This window comes from Meleagris gallopavo, chromosome 1, assembly GCF_905368555.1.
Source record: "Meleagris gallopavo chromosome 1, MGAL_WU_HG_1.1, whole genome shotgun sequence".
In the NCBI taxonomy this organism is placed as follows: Eukaryota; Metazoa; Chordata; class Aves; order Galliformes; family Phasianidae; genus Meleagris; species Meleagris gallopavo.
In genome coordinates this window covers 125,812,219-125,835,189 of record NC_139404.1, presented here as the reverse complement: position 1 = coordinate 125,835,189, position 22,971 = coordinate 125,812,219, and positions in this window count along the sequence as shown.

The following is a 22,971-nucleotide window of genomic DNA, read 5'->3' as shown; positions in this document are numbered from 1 at the left end:
TCACTTCCAACCCAAGCCATTCTGTGATTCTATGATTCTTCTTGCTAATCTTTAAATATCTTATTAATTCTCATTTCTATGAACATGTGGCTGTCTAGATAGTGATGTCTTCAACTGTCAGAGGTAAAGCAACAGTAAAATGCAAAAACAATTAATTGAGACTTTTTTAACAGTTCAGATTGGGGCTTGCTGTCTATACTGTCTCTTCTGGATTAACAATGTCTTCTAGACATTATCTCCCCATGACACAGCAATGCTCTCCAAAAGACCTTGAAGTTTGGGCTTTTCTGAAAATATTTGTCAGACATATGAAGATGGATGAAAATTTAAATTTTGTACAGCTTTCCAATAACATTAAAGGAAATCTGATGTAATGAGATGTTTATAATTGTTGCTCTGGCATACTCTAATTGTCTAATAAAGCTGAGGTGAGATTATATGAGATTATAACTAAGATGCTTATCAAATATAGGTCTGGCATTTGTTGAAGCTCTGATACTAAACAATCTTTTGATCATTTCAGTCTATATACATTCAAGATCAGAAGACACACCTGCAACTGCAGTAATTTGTTGGTGCATTCCCACTATACTGTGTACATATTGTTCATAGTATCATAGAACGGCTTGGATTAAAAAGGACCCTGCAGCTCCTCCAGTTCATACCTCCTGCATCGGCAGGGCTGCCCGCCACCAGCTCAGGCTGCTCAGGGCCCCGTCCAACCCTGCACCTCCAGGGATGGGACACCACAGCTTCTCTTGGCATCCTGTGCCATTGCCTTACCACCCTCTGATTAAAATTTTTCCCCAGATATCGAATCTAAATTTCCTCTCTTTTAGTTTAAAACCATTTCCCCTTGTCCTATCACTTGTAGAAAATAAGACTTTCAGCCTTGCTAGCTCAGGCATATTGAATCGTTTTGTTTTGTTGTGTCAAACACATTTCAGTGTGAGTACAGTGATGAGTAACCAGTTGAATGTATGTATTTATTTCATTCTAGTCATGTTTCAGTCTCTTGTTTTAGGCAGAGCATCTCTTGTGTTGTCAGTGCATCATTGAGGTGAATCCTATAAAGGACATAAAAGACTCTAGGAAATACCTCCTAGCACAAATTTAAATTTGTGACAATCACTTTCAAGATATACTGAAGATAAGCAAGCTACTAACAGTGGTTATAGTCTACATTGTTTAATACTACTAAGCTTGGGGTGAAATTTTAAACTTGACAGTTTTGGACTCTTAGATTTCTCAGTCTGGGAAAAAAACTTTGGGAAGAATTTATTTTCATACTAGGGAATCTGTTCAGCTTCAGAATAAATCTTAATCTTTTGCTTGCCTTGCAGCATCATAGTGAATTATTGAATTTTGACTATATAATGTTTTTCCTAATGAATATCATCTGGAACAGAAAAAAAAACAAAAAACAAAAAACAACACCCTTATAATATTACTCTTTTTAAAATAATTTCTTTCTCAAATTTGTAATTTTTTTTCTTTATTATTATTATTATTACTTATTACTAACCAGATAGTAGTTCCTGGCATGGGGCAAAGTAAACCTATATATTTTCTCAGCATAATGGTGATAACAAGTTCCATGTAAATCTCATGCGTCAAAGACTCTGCTTTTTATTTCGCAGAGGGTTGTTAGGTAATATGGCTAAGTCATGGTTGGACTTGATGATCTTTAAGGTCTTTTCCAACCTGAGTGATTCTACGATTCTCTGACAACTGAAAACTTACTACTGGAAAGATTACTTGTCATTATCTCACCTCAGTTTCCTGTGGGATAGTTGCATCCTGAATAGATTGTCTGTGTAATAGCCACTCTTGTGCTATCTAGTACACATTTTTTTAGTGGGAATGTTATCTATGAATGTCTACTGGTATTCAAATCCAGATCATGCACTGACTCTGCTTTAAAATTATCTTCAGTGTTATTTTCCCTCTCATATGACTTATGAAGTTTTTCTGAACTAGGAACATTGTCTGTTCTTTCCTTAAAGATGGTATCATGCAGTAACTTATTTACTGATATAAGTGTGAGCTGCAGTACTGTTTATATTGCTTTCCTTGCTTCACTTGGCTTATCTACCTACTGCTTTCTTGAATAGCAAATCAATGTTGAGCTTCAGTCTGAGCCATTCAGCAGCCTATCATACCTCATATAATAACCTACAATGAATCCTCTTTCTGAATGCCCCATAATCTTGTGCAAGATTATGAAAGACTATATATGTCAAAATTTCCTATGACTTCCTTCCCCTTGGAGTGATAAAAACCACCTTTCTTACAAAAGACCTATCAGACTTAGAGAAGACAGCATTAAATGATTTCACATTTTTATTTTTTCTACCTGAAAGACATCATGATTCCTTCAGCCTACAGGCTTTTCAGATACAGATCTTTTTTTCTTTTTCCCTCTTCTGGCTTATATTTTATGGATATATTGGAACAATGTGAAATTGTTCCAATAAAGTAAAACATTTTCTCAAACACTTGTCCCGTGCACTGAAAGGAAATTTGTTTTTAAGAAAGAGAATGAAGTATTAAGGAAATCAGATTTTGCTCACAGCAGCATTAGAGGTCACAGAACTGAACAGAAATGAATGAAATGACCCTTGAACATGAAACCATTGAGGAGCATAAAAAGTAAACAATCTGTTAGAATGAGAAAAAGAGTGATTTATTCGAACTTCCCTTCTTTTACTACTTGGAAAATATTCTTAAGACATAAGAACAGGTGAATTATTTGAAAAGACCCCAATAATATGAACTAACATAATATAAAAATGTTGCTCATAAATGGTATAAACAAATGCTAAACCTCCATACAGACAGTTTCATTTTGGGGTCGATTTTCCCTTCTGTTTCTTTTCTGTTAAACTAAGAGGATTTTGCATAAAGCTAATTAAATCACAAGTATGAAAACTGATATAAGTGAGAGGAGAACTAGTTCCTACATTCATGTATTTTGACTACTTAAGATTAACTGTTCACAGAAAATGATCCCAAAAGAATCTCAGAGAAGTTCTGTTTGAAATTAGTTTTCAGACTCAGATGAATTCTGACAATTCACTACTGCTTCAGTTCTCTTTCTAACAACTAAGTGATAGTGACATTTATATTAAGGTCATCTAATGCTTTTCATTAAAACTTCTCATATCTTAGCTATCAGTGGCTTATTTTTTTGGCAAAGCTTGCCATTCATGATAAAATATTCTGTCTTTTATTCCTGTCTCAAGCTGTTATTTCTCCTCCTTGCCACTCCAAAAAAGTTTCAGTAATAACAAATTAGTCTCCCTGGAGTATGCTGCATAAAATACATGCAGAGATTAAAATTTGAATATATTTTTTTTTATTTTATTGGATTAGGACTCTAGAAAGAGCTAGTGGATTATGGTAAAAGTGATTAGTGTTCTGTGAGAACACAAAATAGGCTCTCATCTGCTTTTGCAGTTTGCTCAAAATCCAGAACAATAGGTTAATGGAGCAGTCTCCTGGGAAAAGGGAATACTTAAAGCTAAAAGTGATAACAGCTTCCCCCCAGTCTGAGAAGAGGTTGATGGTTTATAGTATTAACAAGGATGGACTCCAGCCTACATTTCATTGTAGAAGTGCATATCTATAATTTCTTTTCTCTCTCTCTTTTTAATGTGCATTAGGTGGATGTATTTCTAGTTGTACAGTTCTAAAGAACTGAGATCTGCATAACTACTTGTATACAAATCTCTTTTAAAAACATAAGCATCTCCTTCGTGCCAACTGACATGCAAGAACAGTGAAAATAATAATCAATTTTCACAACACTGTTTAAAGCATCTGGAACAGCAGTGTGGAAATAAACAGCTGTTAATTTTTTGAACTATTACAAAGTCATTGTACTCAGTAATGTGCTGTATTATAAATGCTACATTCCTGTTCTGAGAAGAACTTCTGAAATGCCACTACAATTGATATAACTTTCTTTCTATTTTGGGTGGAAAATGAATTTGTTATAATTTTACTGTGCAAGAGAAAAAAATGTTGGAAGTAGGCTGAGAGAAAAATATGTTATTAAGTCTTTCATAGATTTGATTGATTTGTATAACCCTATATAATGACTGTAAGCTTGTTTCTCCTCATAATCATTTTCTTCATTGACTTTGTATGGTGATCTATTGTATTCTACTGATCTTCACATGCCATGGAACCGCACACTGAAAATGATATTTTTATCACATGTGAGCAAATGGTCCTTAGTAATTCTGCAGGGATGGGACGCACTTAAACATAGCTGACTGATCCCTGCTATACAAAAGCTGACAGTATTGGCAAGGGAGTATATGTATGTGAAGGTTGGGCTGCTTAATAGCTTGTTTTAATTGCTCCATTAAAGGTGCACATGGAACAGAGAAAGGCAACAGATCATACGGATCAGATCATAGCCTTTGTTCTGTGAGGGCAGTAAAATCTTGTAGTGGTAAGGTTACTTGATAATTATAGTTGAAGCACTGTGAGGTTTGAAGCCTTATCAAAGACTTCAGAGGGTGATAGACGAAAATGATTTGGGCAGCAGTTTGTCATGCTCAGTCGTGCTCCACCAGAGGCATCTTTCAAGGAAATAAAGATCTCTGAGTTTGTGCATTCATTTTCTATTTCACAGTATTGCTTTAAAAATACTGAAGTGTATAAGGTGGTGATGCTGGGACACGGAGGTTTTGCAAACATACAAAGCAGGCTCTTTCGATGCACTTTCCTGCAACAGGCAAAATAAATTGATGAGAGCTGGTTCATACAAGCTGAAAGCAAACTAGCTTTGTGAATTGCTAACAGCAGAAGGAATACTGATTCCTAGGATATTCAAACGTGATGGCTCTGATCCTGGCTATGCATAGCATGCTTGAAAAATGGGTACATGGGCTGACTTTTCTGGTCAGTTTGCATGATAAAGCAGATAATTCCTTGCAGTCAGCCAATTCCTGTAGAGCACCATTCTATCACATATATCTTGGGTGTTTCTACACATCATATTTAGAAGTAACTTTCATTCAGCTGTTTCATTATCTTAATAAGATATAAACAATCTACTTGAAATTATAAACGTTATGTTTGAATAAGCAGAATAATATTTTACTTATATCAGAAGAGCAATTATTTATACTTTATGTGTTACTCTTCAAAATGATAAAGCTCTTGGTAATAAAAGTTGGATGAAAACTGTCAGCTACATACAAATTTGCTGCTCTTAATAAATAAGGATATTTATTGTTAACTATCAGGCTGGCTACAAGCTTCTGAAAAAATGCTTGTTCTGATCTCAAAAGACTTATTATGTTGCTGAATTTCCAGAGTCCATCTACACAGCTAACTTAAGTCAGTGCTAGAAAGAAAATATACTTTGGGGAAAACAGCATGAGACTTACAAATCAGTTTTTAAACTCCTATGCTCTCTGTTTCAGCCACGATGAATTCCTTTCAGTACTTATTATTTCAATAAATAAAAATTATATTTCTTCACTATATGCTCATTTAACATTTTAATGAACCAAAAAACACACATTATAATAGCATTTCAGAATTATATATGTATATTTTTCCATTATTAGTGCCTGGTTATAAAATGCAAGTACATACTGGGAAATATACTCACAATCCTGTGAAACATTTGAATGCAGTAGGCTGCTATACATATGAAATATTAATATGATGTTTTCTTTCTCAGTTAGAAGGGGATTGTAAAGCTAGTAAGCAAGGAAATAACACTTATTTTCTGTCTAGTCTGAATCTTCTTCAAATAGAAAACTGGGGCATATGTCTTACAGGGAGAAACCTAATATAGAAGTCTTCTACATTAAGATTCCCAATTACATTTGTTTACATCTGCTAGCTTATTTTAAACGTAGAGCTAACTTTCAAAAAATAAAAAAAACAAACAACAATACAACCCATTTGCAAACTACGACTGTAAGCTATTATATTTTGATTGAAAAGTCGCCCCTTCACTTTAAGAGCTAGAAAAGATAAAGCAAGAAAAAAAATGGTAAAATGTCATCTCTAATCTTCTTTTAGATTCCATAATAACATATTGTTTTCCAGATGGGATGATATGGTTCTGCTGCTCTGAAATATTACCTTCTTTCTAACTCATTCTTAACACTAATTCATCATAGAATCATAGAATCATAGAAATGCATAGAAAGATTACCTCTCTTGACCTGCTGGTGATACTTTGCCTAATGCAGTCAAGAATACCAATAGCTGCCTTAGCAGCAAGGGCACATTGTGGACTCATGATCAACTTAATACTCGTAGTTCCTTCACTGCAAAATTACTGCCTGCTTTTTCAGACTTCTCCTTCTAATAATTTATTATGTCTCCAGAATAAAAATAGCTAAAATATCCACACATAAGTTTTTCCACAAGTATTTTTCTGAACAGTGAATATATATATTTATTTTGTAAAAAGAAGCTAAGAGAAAAATTATCTAGTTGAAATGCCCCAATGTACGGTACAATTGCTGTCCAAGCAATCTTTTTCATCTTGGGCATCTTTAAATGTAAATTAAAAATGCAATGGAGACTGCAAGATATTTGTTCACTTCATAAATCTTATTTCACCAATAGCAATAGACTGAACTACTTTCTTATATTATCAGTTATCACAGATAAAATAGAGATTATGGCTGCAGATTGATAAATCTCTATCAAACGTGCAAATAAGAAGAAAAGACGTCAGATTTAGGTGAAGAAGTAACTGTTGTAAATTACCTCTCTGTCACTTTCTGAAGGATAAGTGACTGAAAATTACTTTGGAAAGGCCATCAAAAGTTTTTATTTTACTTAATTTCTGTAAGAGATTCCTGAACATATTCAATACTTCACTTAAAATATTCTAAATTTAGCTGAACTGTGGAAACTCAGCAGAGATAATGTTAGCCTAAATGACATAAACTTGATAGGAACAATACTCAACTTAAATTGAAGTTTACACATTATTGATTTTGTAAGACAGCCTTAGTCACTTTAACAGCATTACTAGGCCAGTCCATTACTGGTATGGAGTTCAATTAAATGTAATCAGAAATTTTAACTATGGATCCATTATGTGGTCCCTGAAATAAAATGTAACTTCATCAGGGGTAAGATTTCTAAACTTGATCCTCGTGGTCCAAAGAAAAGCTTATAAAGATCTTTACAGTCTGAATTGATCAGAATGGTATACACTAGTCTTAGACTGAAGACTACAGTAAACAAACAGCACAGTACAATGGAATAGTAGGAGTTACCTTTTTTTGTGATAAAAATATGAGAAAATACACTTTTTTCATAATTCAAAACTGCATTATGCTGAGACTTTTGTTAAATATTTACTAAGAAATTTGTAGAGTTCTAATCCTTTCTTCTCACCTAGATTTTCAAATAGGAATGATTATTATCTTTGCATTTTTTTTATTACCTGACATTTGTTTCTTAGTCAGTAAATGTGTTTGTTCATGCATTTTTCTCTTCATTTTTACTTATCCTCCTCTCTATTTGAAATATCTATCTAAATCCCTCAACATTTCAGATATTTGATGTTATGCTTCTAAAAATAGTCCAAAATGCCAAGATCAGAAATCAGGAATCATGGTTTTTAGTATAATTCCTGGTAGATTTAATAATCATTGTTGCCAAGGATTGGTTTCGGGATGAGAAAGTTCAAGTGCCAAGAGATAACAGTTTATGATATAAATGGCCTCTCCATTTAACAAGAATTTTATCAGATTGTAACAGTCTTTTTCATGCTTGATTTCTCATGTAATCATGTACCCTGAAGGAAATGACACATTTTGTTCTGCACCAGTAGAAAGATAAGAAAAACATAACCGAGAAAAGGAAAAGAATGGTGCACAAAGCAAACTTTGATGGTTACATTATTTTTAGAGACCACTGTTTCACTTTTTGAAATAGTCTTCATTCATCTTTCTGTTTTTCAGCATGATGGAAGCGCTGAAGTTTCTTAGAAAGCATGTCTGGAGCTCTGGAGTTTACATTTTTTTAGAAAGCATTACATTTCTCAGATCATTGTTCCTGTCACTAAACAACAAGAGAAAACTACTCATGTTTCTCAACTGCTCAGAAAAAGGGAAAGTTATGATTCGCACACTTCTGCTGCCTCCTGGAGCAGTGATAAACAGAGTGGTGTGGTTTGGCATGCTACCGGGAAATAGACTCACCAGAAGAGTCTGATTCTCCATGGCTGGGAGGTAAAAGGATTCAAGCTTGCACGGATACAACGTACTGCTGCAACTCTAAATGACCAGTAAAGTTTAACTTTAAAGTAGGTAAATAGCATCACACATTATCATACATCTAATGGGAAAACTGTACAGCATGTTAGCATTTTAAGCATTTCTCCTTAATGGAGCACTGATATGCTGGATAAATTTCTAATGTGAAATTCCCTTGTGTAATTCCATTACAGCTAATGCAGTTGCAACACCATAACCTAAACCTAGATCTGAGGGAGTATGAAAAGGAAGATTTCACTCTTTTTTAATTTATCAAGCAATCAAATATAGTTTCAGTTTCCAGTGAAGTGCGTGCTGATATTCACCATTTCATTTTATACATGAAATGAAGGTAATTTGCACAGCTGTTGTTCTATATCATTTTGTCATTTGAGAAGAAAAGTTGTATACATAAATAACAAAGTATGTTTCTCTGGACAGGATCCTGACTCTGAAGTAGTTATTAAAAAAAATTATTTTAAAAAATTATGTTAATTACCTATTAAATAGTTTATTAGCTTAAAATCAATTTATTTAAAGCATGCATTGATTGAACTTCATGAATTGTTTCAAAACAATTGTTGTAAAAAGGACACAAAATTCAGAGTAGCCAATGTGGTTTTCTTCAAAATCTTTCTGAGCAAGGCATTTCAGTTCTAGGTACTGAACAGCTTGGGTATGTTGGCAGTATTTGCAAAATAAAGGATGAAATGAAAGAGGGGACAGTATGCAAAACACAGATCTTTAAATGTACTAATTGTTCCAGAGGCAAAAAAACGTTAATTTTGAGAGTAATGCTACATTGAACAGTTGAAATAGTTCTGCATTTTCTTAGTTCTATTACTTGTTTGAAAAAAAGACAACAAATCATACATTTGTGAATCTTATCAAGAAGCTCAGGAAGGAGGCTGAAATTACATAAATAAATACAAGCAGATTGCCTGTCCCTGTCACTATGTTTGGAAGCAGCATTTAGAAATAAACCATTATATAGCTAGTAACAGCATCAAAATGACTGTTAGGGTCTAACACTCAGAAGTCTGATCAGAAATAACTGAATCTGAACTAACTCATGGCAATTAAAGTGATAAAACCAGCACAAGGTTTGAGTCAGAGAGACCTATAGCCAGTGTACTTTAAATCAAGACAACCTTTTTTGTTTATAGCAAAAGAGAATCTTGTTGAAAGTTTACAATAATTTCATTATATCCATTATATTCACAATATATAACATTGAAAAATATTTAGCCACAGTTTTAATAATCTCATTTCCCTGGTTACTTTGAGAGTCTGTAAAGGTTCAGGTTAGTAGCAATGTATCTGAACACATTAGAGGATTATATTTGTAACTGTAAATGTGAAGTCTTTCTGTGAATGACAAGCTAGCTTTTCTGTAACAGATCTTGATCACCAAATGTAGCTCCCTTGTCATAAGGGAAAGAGAGATAATGCAACAGTGTGCTGTGTACTGGCTGTGAGGATTTTGGGAATCTGCACAAGAGCCTGTACAGTGCAGTACATCAGCAAATGACCCTAAAGCTGACTGAAAATTTTCAGAAGAATCTCATGATATTGAGTAGCAAAATGAGCAGACAAAATTCAGTGTTCAGAAGTGTACTTGAATAAATGTATACTAAGAAGATCAATGCAGTGATGTATTCTCAGTTATTATGCTGTAGTCAGACCCGTGAAAACATCAGCTCAGTGTTGCATGGCAGTCAATGTGGCAAATAGATTATGAGGTATTATTAAAAAGTAACAGAGAAATAGAAAATATCATGCTCTATGTGTAAATGCATGATATGCCATTTCCTTTCCCATTGTACATGATCTTTGAGAATTTGCACTATAATGTGAAAAGGAATAAAAGAAAAAAAATATGCTGATCAGAATCACATCTACAATGACAATTGCAGAGCTTTTTAGTACTTTTTCTGTACTTTTTAGTACAGAAAGCAGAATGAAGGGTAAAGCACCATGAATATTTCAACAGAGGATTTGGCAAATTATCAGATATGTAGCTATTAAGCATGTGGTTAGAACAACTTCTGGCTCAGGCAGGATCTAAACTACTACCTGTGGGAAATTTTAAGAGGGGAAAGATCAGCCTGTTCATGTATTCCTTGCTGACATACTGATAGCCATAGAAAAGACATTTCAAATCATCTGGAAGAGAACTCCAGGTTATATAGACCAGTATTCTTCACATAGTGAATTGGCTCACATTACTATGTCTAAATAAAAATGTTTGCTATGAGATTGATAAAAAACATGACTATGACAAAAAATCTAAATCCAGTTCTCAAAACAGTCATCCAGAAACATTATTAAAAAATAAAAAAAGGCAAAGAAATATGTGCAGTATTTGCTTATTTTTCTTTTAATCTGTATATCATGAACGCATAGATTTTAAAAGAGTATCTTTAGAATTCAGTGTGATGATAATACAACTGAGCAATGACTTTGAGAATTGCGGAGAGTAAAAACTCATTTGCAGTATCTGAGCTCATAGAAAACTTCTGAACAGAGGTTTCACATCTAAATAATAAGCCTACTGCCATGCAAATTATGTCTGTTCCTAAAAAACAATGACCTTGCCACAGACATATCCCATTGGATTGACTAGAATGGCAATTTGATGAAAGTCTAAACTGACAGCTCAGACATGAATTCTCTCTCGATTAAACAAATGTTAAACTTAACTAGTATGACAAAAACCAACACAGTTTACCTGACTTTTATTATGCCAACTTAAAGTTCGGTTAATCCAAATTATTGAGATATTAATTGTATCTAAGTTAAACAGATGTATTATAGACTATTAATTCCACTTGTATTGCACTTTTACCCAAATTAAACGAATAAATAAAGACCACTCTACTGATATTTGCAAATAGCAAATATGCTCTCTCCTTTTTCCTCACACGCACTTGGTAGCATCTTTTAACCTGATTTGCCCACTTCCTAAATGGCAAGCCTTGAACCGTACATTTCAAACAATGACCTCTCCCATGTTTAAGCCCACTGGCTAACAAAGAGCAAACTAAGTAATTGAGTGAAATCTCAGTGGGAAAACAGCATAAAGAACATTAAAAAAGCTGACTCCTATCATCAACACTCTATAACATTCATGGAATATCTCATTAGTTTCTGGAAAGTGTTCCTTAAGGTGCGCAAAGGTTACTCTGTCTTTAGCCACTTAGTGAACTCAACAGTACTCTCCATGAGAACTGTTCTCCATTCTACCTGTTGAAGCAATTTGCCCTACTCTGCAGGTCGCTGTAATGTCATTGAATCATTACTGCATAGTGGGGCACTTCAAAGATCTAAAATGTTAGATTAAAACAAATAAACAAACAAAAATCAAATTAAAAATTCCTTAGTTCAATAAGCATTAGACTGAATTAACTTATTTTTCTTCGTGCTAATATAATAAAATACACAGACAATAAAAGCTCCATATAGTTACCGTAGGGAGAAAAAGGCATGTACAAAGAAGTCCCATTTTTCCTAGAGGAACAAGAAGAAATTTATCAACACAGTTATTTTTATGTTTCATCTTATGTGCTGTGGCAGTGCCTCCATCCACCTCTCTGTATTTTTACTGTGACGATGGCTATCTATACTGGTTAACTACATGCACCATGTTTTAAAAGTAAGTAAAATATTTGTAGATATATAAAATATATAGATAACTTTTTCTACCAACTTATTGATGTGACCGAAGAATCAAGATCTAGAAGAAAAGTCTGAAATCTTAAGGTAGGATCTAGTTTTCTGACATTGTTTGCAGTTGTACTCAGTTTATAACAAATCCCATATCATGACTTTGGTGGAGCATAAGGAGACAAAGATCTCACTTTTTTTTTGTTCCCTTCAGCAGTAACAGCAGCTACTCTCAGCCCCACAAGGAATTATACATATACATAGATGAAGGAAAATAACCTATTCTGCTTTTTTTATTTACAGTTTTTTTTTATTTTCTATTTTATTTCCTGTTGCCAAAGTGATATTCTAGTACTCTGAAATCACTTCACTCCCTCCAAGCACGCTTGCATTCCCACCAGACCTCTCTATGTATGAATTCTTCCTAGCCAGACTCAGAGCAATATGAGAAACTACAGGTATTTGCAGAAAGTGGAAAATTAAATCTCATCAGGTAATAGTTGCTAACTACCAAGTAGAATCATCAAGTAAAGTGACTCGGCCTGTGCCTTCATTTACAAATGAGTTGTGAGAGGGTAGCCCTGTAAATGATACAGATATAGTGGATCACCATAAAAGGCTATATTGTCCTATTTTCTCTGTCTTTGGTTGTCTGAGTTTCTTTGAGAAAGAGTGGGGTAGGCTGAGCTGGCGATTAGTCTGAGAAACAAAGACTAATTGCCCAATTATCCTAGGGAGAGCAGCTGAGAAAGTTAGTGCCCGGAGCCAATTGGAATAGGTCCATGTTTAAAAGCAAATTCCAGGCTGTTATGCTGGATAAATGCTCTCCCCTTGACAAAGGGATTTTTTTTTTTATTTTTTTTTTTAATTACAGTGAAATTCTATAATAGTTTAGATTTTTCCCCTAAACTATGGTGTTTCACATAGAAAGGTCAATTATATATATTCTGCATTGTGATGTTATTAAACTTTGCCTTTAGCTATCTAATCAAAAGTGCACTTTGGAGAACTTCAAAGTGCATCTAAATCATTGTTCTAGTGAGAATTAAAGAGTATGCTTTTGAAGTGAATATGCTCCCTATAACACTTTGGTGTATAATGTGGAGCACCCTCAGAGCATGTGGTCTGGATGTGTTTCAAGCTAAACTAAATTAAAAGATGAACTAGAGAATTCTGCTTATTGCCATCCAGCCACCAACAAGCATTCAACTTGCAGGGCCAGACTGGAGATACTGTGAAATAAAAACCTTATAAATGTATACAGAGTGAATATCGTGTCTTAAGCACCAGTTATTTCCCTCTACAAAACCGCTTATATTTGTAAGAGCAAATAGCATTGCTATTTGCTAATTCCTCTCCTTAACTGACCTCTAGAGTAATCTTTTATCTGTGTCGAGAGTAGAAAATATATAAAGAGATAAAACTGAGCAGGCTAAAATTAACCTCTGTGAATAATACCCATTGTATTTTATTCTTAACAATAAACATCTATGTTTTAGAAAGTTTTATTTCTTTTTATAGTGATTTTTATAACCAAATGGTGAGATGCATTGTTGCATTAATACATTTATAAATATGTATGTTTTGTGTATATCCAGTATATTAGGCATAGCAAGCTTATTTTAAACCATGCAAGATATTCAGGCTCTTTTGCACTATTCAGAAAGAACATGCAACCTTTTTTTTTGTTTCCTGGTGAAAAAGGAAGATATGCACAATGTGAAAACAGGACTGTAGAAGATTCATAGTAGTAGTTCAGCCTTAAGATATTATTTTTAAGTGGTGAATTAAAAAACAGAAACTGTATTCACTAGTCAATTATACTTTTTTAAAATGAGCTTGCAAGAGTACATCGCCAAATTTTATTAGATAGTTAATTTTTATATTGCCAGCAGGAGATCTGTATGAAATATTACAATAAAAATGTGTTTCTTCAAGAAGCAGTAATGTAATAAAATGCATCACTAGTTTTGATTGCATTGATAGCTTGTAGGATGAAAATTCCCCTTAGGGGGATGTGCTTTGTGTTCATAAGCAATAGGAGAGACTTTATTTTGCAGTGTGTTAAAACCATGGGAGCCATTAGGTTTGTATAATAAAATCTTGTAAACACTGATAGTTTTATGGTTAGTCTTTTCAACAGCTGTTTTGTATAAGATTCTGTGGATGCTTGAAGTCATAATACATTTCAAAAAGACCATATTAGCTATTTATTAACTCAACATACATTTTCACTTTCCTAACTTAGATAACCATGAATAAAATGTTCCAAATTCAATCAATTGCAATAAAAAGTTATTTTCAATTTTGTGTAGTAAGAAACAATTTTGGAGGGTCCACTGACTTTAGAGCATAGATTATATTTTCTAGAAAGCATACAGAATCAAAGAGATCCCTTGAGAGAAGACTGATGTGAACTTTAAATAAAGAGAAAAAAATAAACTTCACCTGAAATAAATAAATATTCAAAATGCTGAACACAGTAGGACTGATTAATACAGCTAAAATAAATTGTGTTATGGCTGTGTCTGAAGTGTCCTACTGTCCATCTGTAACCTTTTATATAAATCTGTGGACTCAAACTGAATGTTGTCCTTCAGTTTATTTGGAAATAGTTTCCTGATGTAATTGAAATGTCAGAGGCAGCTTGGTAGAACACAAACTACAGACTTCTTTTGTGTGGTAGTGAAAATAGTCTCTGAGGATTTAAACGGTATCAGAAATGGGAAAATTGTACTGAGAAAAGAAATTTATGAAAAAATAGAATGGAAAATGAACTCAATGGCTTTAGTTAATCCAGTCAAGAATTAAGTTCTACTATGAGACTGCAGGGACATGATTGTAAGAAAGTTTACATTTTCATATATGTAGCAATGATAGACAATTTTAAGAGTTTTGCTTTTTCTTCTTTATGTCTTTATAATAAAATTTGGAAGTTAATCCATTACTGTAAAAGAAAAATCCTCCCTATGCTTCAGCAGCAAAGAAATGATATCAAGTGAAACTCATTTAATGGGACAGAAGCTCTTCTCTAGAATAGAACCATAGTTTGTATATGTGTTAATTCCACTTAGCCAGTGAACATGTTTGAGTTCTATAATGATGAATATATTTTCTTTCCTAACTTTCCTACCTTGCAGGATAAACATTTAATTTTTTTTAATAGTTCATTTAGGCATTCCTATGTTCTTGTGCCTTGACTAGGTCCAAATGAATAATCACATATCTATTACTTGTAATTATCAGCTGTTTTTTTTCCTGACAAATATAACAACTCCCTCCCCACAATCAACCAAACAAAAAACATCAAATACAATCTATTTCTACAATAATTGAAGATGAGTCATATTTCATTTATTTACTTTTTTACCTATATTTTGTTCAACACTAAATTAAAAAAGAGGCTTTTGTATGGTGACCAGTTAGTTCTCCAAGAATGAAACAGATCCAAACACAGAGGATGATTAATGAAAAGCACTTGGAAAATTTCTATCTCACTCAATTCTAATAGCTGATCTCACTAGTGTCTGTTAAAGTTCTAAAGATGATAGTAGATAGGTCCCAACAAGACAGTTATTTTCTCTTATTTTCTCTTTTTCATCAATCAAACCAAGGAGGTTTTCTCTCCTCCTTCTCTACCTGCCACTTAAAAAATCACCAATAAATAACCAAACAAGCAAATGTGAACAAAGCTCCGACACAAACATTTAAAAGAAATACTAAAAAGGGGCTGTATGAAGATAAATTACAGTTTGTTTTTTAATAAGTTTTTTTTTTTTCTCTTAGGAAAGAAACAAAAAGAGCTCAGTGAGAACAATTTTATATGAAAGGCCTATGTTTGCAGACTTGAATTGGAAAATTCATGTTGAGGAAGAAACTGACCAGGGATTGAATCTTTTCCCCTAAGTGTTGAGAAAAATTCTGCTCCCGAGTACTTCAGCTAACAGTATAATGCATGAATGCCTAGAACACAATGAATGTTTCTGAATGCTCCTATAGGGAGATATCCCTTTAAGTTTCAAAACCAAATTATGGATGCGTTCAAAAACAGTAGTCTTTTACCATTGGCGGTACAGATATTACAGTGCTGTAGAGGAAAACCCAAATCCTTTAGTGGACACCAAGACTGTAGGTGTAAATTGAATGTTCAACAAACCTGAACTTGAATCGGATCCAATCATAAATTTCAATGGGAAAAAAAACATCACAAATACATGTTCTCATGTCTGAGATTTGACTGTTGTCAATAAAAATAATTTAAAACGTGTGAAATGATTACTTTTAAAATGTGTTTTTATTACCTCTTCTTTCCTTTTTTCCTTTCTTTCTTTCACCCACCTCCCTATTTCTTTAAGTCTCTACTAACTTACTCTTGTTGAAGATTAAAAGTTGTTTTTCAACATGCTCTCATTTTAAATTTTATATTCTAATACCACTATAAGGAGATTTCATGAAGCAAGCCTCCAAATAAAACATTCACTCTATTTGCTGGTGTTTCAAGCATTAAATTAATATTCTTGAAGTTCATTCATTAAGTCCCTAACCTGTAATTAGGATTCAGGCCATGCTGCTGATTAGACAGAAGAAAGAAATCAGCCCACAGAGAAAGGCAGCTTTTCATTTTAATCCAATCAGGGAGAGCAAACACACTTCAAAAAGGGTTTCTGTAGTATATAGATATAATTATTATGAAAGCAAAGGGAAAATGAACTTGGAACCACAGTGAACATGAAATAAGGTGTTTTGGCCTTGAGAACTCTCAGCAGCAATGTTACTTTTCTTAGTACCAATTAGAAAAGAATTTGGCAAAATAAGACAAAAAGTTTTTTTCATAATTTTTCTAATGTGTTCATTATGATCTAAGATGTCTGAGTTGATTTATTACAGTTGGCAGATCTATGCAGATGAACAAAAAGAAGGTATTTGCTGTCAATATGCAAGCAAGCAAGAAGATCATGGCAGATACTTTAGGGACCAAAACCAAAACAACTAAATAGTAAAACCAATCTATAAAACAAACAAGATATCCCTTCAAACTATTTCTGAGATGAAGAACATTATTAGAACAGCAGCCACCAGCCACCTCAGGGTTAAGGTCATCCAAATTTGTCTAGTATACAGCAAGGAAAAATGAAAATTTGTTGTCTTATGTTAGGGGTCTCTGACTTTTGTGTAGACTGAACTGGCCTTAGCCTAATCTGACAATCATTTTCTAGTCAAATTGGTATTCATGTGACTGAAAAACAGTAAGGACAGGACAAAAGAAGGTGTGACAATTAGTTATATAAACTATAACACAAGCAACAACTTTCTTTTGGATCTCTATGCAAAGCCACTCTAACACTAAGTTGTAAAGCTGATTACAAGAGTTGAATTCACAGTGTGAGAAAGGAGCAGAAAATAGGAAGACAGCAGCACAACAGGCAAAACTTGATTGCTGAGAAAAGATTAAGACCTTTTTCTACAAGAATGGATGTTATGCCAAATTAACTGATTAAAAGTGGGAGACCAGCTATGCCTTTGAAGAGGTTAAACTTTGAATAACAGATGGTATGAGTAATGGAAGAAAAACTTAAGTTTTCTTATGATACTGAAACTGATGACCTTTGTCTACATGGTGAAGAAAATGTACTTAGAAAAGTCAAGAAACAAAACTTTTGAGTTTGCAAAATCAGATGTTAAAATATAGAAAATAAAAATAATGAAACTTGAGGAACTATTTAGAATCTGCATTTTCTAAAGTCCATACAACAGCAATCTTCATTCATGCTAAAATATTGTTAAATTTCTTTATCAGGAAAAACTTTATGGAAAGGGATGTTAAACACTGGAATAGACTTCCCAGGGAGGTGGTTGAGTCACCATCCCTGAATGTGTTTAAAAACCGTTTGTATGTGGTGCTCAGGGACATGGCTTAGCGGAGGGCTGTTAGGGTAGTATGGTTAGGTTGCGGTTGGACTCGATGATCTTGAAAGTCTTTTCCAACCTGAGCATTTCTATGATTCTACGATTCTAGGAAAATGTAAAGAAAAAGCCAGAGGCACAATCTATTTACAGATTTCAACCAGGACCTATTATTTGGCCACAGAAGTAAGAGGTGATAAAATAGAATCTGCTTTGTTTTATCCTGTTTATTATTATTATTACTATTATTATTGTTATTGTTATTTCTTAATTTGTTTAGAAGCAGAATTGTTCTAAAAACCTAACTGTGGTCTGCAAACGTTTAGGTTTCTATTGTTGTTAGTATTCAAACAATTTTAGAAATGGACAAAAAAAATCCCCTTGCTTGGTAACTCTCTTGAAACTCTCATAACTCTCTTGATAAGCAGAGAAGTGCAGATGGAACACTTCTTAATAATTAATTGATTTATTAATTGGTAACAGTATTCAAGTTTATATTTTAAAAAAAATGCTCTTTTTTTTCCATAGTTTTTTCAAAGTTTCGCATTTGTGACTGATATCTTACCAAACTTGAGTCTCTGCCTAGTGACATTTTCCTTTCTGGAAGTTACACTGGTAAAATCATCGAGAAAATTCAAAAACTACAGGAGATGGTACATCCTCTGAGAATATATGTGATGTACAGAGAAGGACAATACCAACCTCAAAAATTAAAAAACTAAAAAAGATTAATAATCTGAGGAGATAAAGAGGCACATCTCAAATTTTGTCTAATTTGTTTATATGACTAGAGGTAGAAGATCATGTAGAAGCAATTTAAAATTTTAGAAAGTTATGAAAAGAATTAAAAAATATTTAAATGCAAAAATAAGAGCAAGTGTGAGAAATAGAAAGCAATTACAAAAAGAAAAGGTGATAAAAAAATTCAGAAATGAGTTCTGACCTAGAATCTCTTAAACATTTTGCTGGGTGATAAAGCAAAGGAGCCATAACATGTTATACTTAAGAGACCAGAAAAACTTCTAAGGAGTACTGCTTTGGTAAGTGGGACAAACTGAATGCATAGCAGCAGAATTCTGGAGGCTGGAAAATAGGAAAACTGCGATTGATTGCTCAACCTCATTCCTAGCTGAATTCCACTCAAAGATATATCAAGTTGAACAATGCACTTTCACTACAAAAAATCTGGTTTTGCAATTTTTTCCTTTTTTTTTTTTTTAATATAATGAGACAAAGTGGAGTACAGAAATGTCATAGAGGAGCACACAACATTTTCTGGGAGACAGTGTGCACTTACAGAGAGGGCATAATTTATAATTCTGGAAGTTATTTTTATCTAGTCCATGACATCTTTTGTATTGACAGTGGTCTCAGAAGTTCTTGATTGCAATTGCATTTTACAACTCTATCACCACAGGTTTTACCAGAATCACTAACCTGGATGGTGCTAAGAAGCTCTACATTTTACTGTAAGTGTCAATATGCACTAAAAAGATCATTTTAATATGTCTTTGTTCCTGGATAGAGACATCTGTATTGTAGTAATCAAGATGTAAACTGCAATGAGAAATTGATTTCTTCTCTGAATACAAAAGTTGTTACGTGAGGAGTAGCTTTGAGAAGTAATCTTGACTTATTTGACATAGTTTGGCTGTCCAGAGGGACCCATCTGAGCACTGAAATGAAGGTCTGGTAATATAGAACCTACTGTCTGGAATATTAAAAAAAAAAAAAAAAAAAAAAAAGACAATAGCCAGATCTGAAAAAAGAAGAAAACCTGAAATCATATATGCATGGAAGCTTGATGGATTTTTTTTGCTGAAGCTTGTGGCAGCCTCCTATAGATACACTTTGATGCAGCAATAGCTTCCAGTAGTTCTTTAACCTTTCCAGCAATCTCCATTTCAATTGCCTTCTACCTTCGCACTATTTAGAACAAACTTATTTTTGGCCCTAAGTAGGCTTTAGATCAGACTCAGTCCAAATTTTGCATTCTAGGAGCATATAAATAGGAGGGAGGATGATGTTTACGAGGCTGGATAATCATAGGACAAGGGGGAATGGTTTTAAACTAAGACAAGAGATATTAGGAGGAAGTTTTTCACATAGAGAGTGGTGATGCACTGGAACAGGTTGCCCAAGGAGGTTGTGGATGCCCCATCCATGGCATTCAAGGCCAGGCTGGATGTGGCTCTGGGCAGCCTGGTCTGGTGGTTGGTGACCCTGCACACAGCAGGGGGGTTGAAACTAGATGATCATTAAGGTCCTTTTCAATCCAGGCCATTCCATGATTCTATAATTCTATGATTATTTACAGAACATATTTAGGAGTTACATACATGAAGTTCATAGATTTAGTGTCAAGAGCAATGAACTACACTGAAAATAATATTCATCCAGTTCAGTTTCAAATGGGATCATGTTTGGGTTTAGCAGCTATGTGCTTCATACTGGCTATACAGTAGACTCTTGCACCATAGTTTTCATAGGCAAGCTAGAAACTGGGGATCAATGTAGGAAAGGTTGAAAGACCAAATTTCCACAGTACAGTCAAAGAAAGTATTCACAGTCCTGGAGTCCCCTTGAGCATTAGAAAGTGCCTCCTCCCTCTGGCTCCAAAAGTAGGATGGTACAGGTTCTTTGTAGTCATGAATATGCACTTGAAGCTTCAATTCTAGCAGCTACTAAGTTTTAATAGTACATACTGGAAACCTTTACAGGTGTAACATATACAGGATTGGATTCCCTAAGGGCTTACTGCAAAAAATGACAGTCCTCTGGAGGGGAGCAGGGAGAAGTTTAACTTTTTCATACTTTCTCAGGATTGCAGGAGTTAAAAAAAGAAGAAAGGAAGAAAGACAAAAAATAGGCTATTAAGCATTCTGATTATACTGGAAGTACTACATAGTAGAATTAAATCTTACCCAGATGATATCAATACTGCAATAACTTCTGGAGAGAGCAGCTGATTTACAAGTAGTCCATGCTCCTTTCCAGACAGTCAGCCTTTGAGCTAGTGCCGATGTACATCCATGCATGTCAGATGCAGGACTTGTCATTTACCTTTGCCAGACTTCATGAAGCTACTGTTTAATCATTTCTCTAGACTGTTGAAGTAACTCTGAACATTTGCACGGATATCTGATGTATTGGTTCTCCTTCCAGTTTTTTTTTTCTTGCTGAAGACTTGCTGAAGATCTACTGGTTCCCATCATCCAGGTCATTAATTAAGATGTTAAACAATATGTGTTTCTAGTATGATCCCTTGCAATCTAGGACTAGTTAATCCAGCAGTCCATCAGGACTTCCTGTTGTTGACCACAAACCTTTAAGCCTGGCAGTTCACTCCATTCTCAGTCCACCTATTTCTTCTCTGCTGCAGAGGAGATGCTATTATAACATTTCAGCTCTTGAGAAGAAAATTCCTTCCAATTTCTTGTTCTGAAGACTAGATAAACTACAAATACAAAAAGCTTTAATATCTGCAAGAGCTGTATCCCCTGAGTAAAAGCTGCAAGTTGCAAGTGGCAACACTTCTAAGTGCTTAGAAGACAAGTTTTACAAGACAGTGAGAAAAACAATTTTACTGGTTGCACAAAGAGGCCTAAGACTGAAACAACACAGATAGAGTTCAAACAGAATTAACCTTCTTGTTGATTACAGTATTCACACAAGTGTTCCTATCACCAAAATCTTTTATTAGTATTATTATTTTTACTAATGGGATATCTCTTAACTATTCTTTGGGCTAATGAAACTCTACTGTAGAAAAACAGATATTTTATTAATGCTATGTTCTGAATAAACATAAACAAATAAATTCAAGTAGATAAAATCATGAGGTTTTAGAATGCTTCAACACACTTGCATTTTTTGTTTTTTTTTTCTCCACATTCTTCACAATGGAAGTAACCACCAAGGGCATCTACTTTCTCTACCTGGTAGCACTAGCAGATTTATATACTGCTTTGTCAGATCTTTCACTCTTTGTCACAGTAAATGCAGGGCCAGATACACACACAAATTCTAGGAGTTTGTGTTCTTAACAGTTCAAAGTAGTGAAATTTTAATGAGTCTAAATTGTATATGCCTAATTAACTGTGAATATTCTGTTTATTTCTGTGTTATTATTGTTGTTGGTTTTATTTTTTTTTTTCCAGTAATATCAAAAATAGTCTCAACTGTAATCTGAAAACACTGATTTCCACCTGTGTTCATTATTTTCTAAGTCCAGCAGGGAATTCTCATTGACTTTAATTGTATGAGATCATGGTATTAGAAAAGCCTTAGCTTTCCCCAGGTCTTATAGAATTACTTTCATCCTGTTCTAACTTTTTTTTTTTTACTCTCTTACATGACTTTGGTACTGATTAGATGCTTATTCAGGAACTGTGAAAGGAAATCCATGGAGTAACACATGGATTATTATATTATAATACACTTTATACAAAATGACTCTTTTGTATTAGAAGATTCTGAATGTACCTTAGAACACCATAACAAAAATGCTTTAGAAAAGCAGCTAATATTTTTCTCTTGGGTCAGTATATGAAAGCTGATATTTATTTAAGTAAAATTAGAAAGCTGGAAAATACGTGGAGCTCCGTAATCTTTCCAATGTCTAAATGTTACTTTTACTTCATCTGAAATTTTCTCTATTAACCTTGCACTTTTTTTTTTTTTTCCCATCTCTCCCATACAACATGCGCTTAACCCGCAAAACAATAAGGAGTTATTTTTTTCCTTAGACTCTGTCACAGTATGATACCCTCTGATGCTAAACAGTCAGCAACAAAACCAAATGTATGAGAAGAATTCCAAACAGGTAGATTACTTTTTTTATCTTTTTCCTGAACTGCTAGTTTTTATTTTCTTCTGTTGTTTCTCATGAGTATTTGCCTAGGAAGAACTGGATTTTCTAAGTGAGGAAGAAAAAGAAATACATTATCTCTGGGGGAGAATAAAATAAGGTGGCTTTAAATTTCCTAAAGTGAAAAAAAACATATTCTAGAGTCCTCTCGTCTGACTTTTCAATGAGGCTATTTATAGTAGGATTTTCAGAGTTCAAAAGATCCATTTGCCTCAGAAGTATGAGAGCTACTTGATTTATCTTTCTAAATTGTATCTTCTAGTTCAAGCTACTCTACTG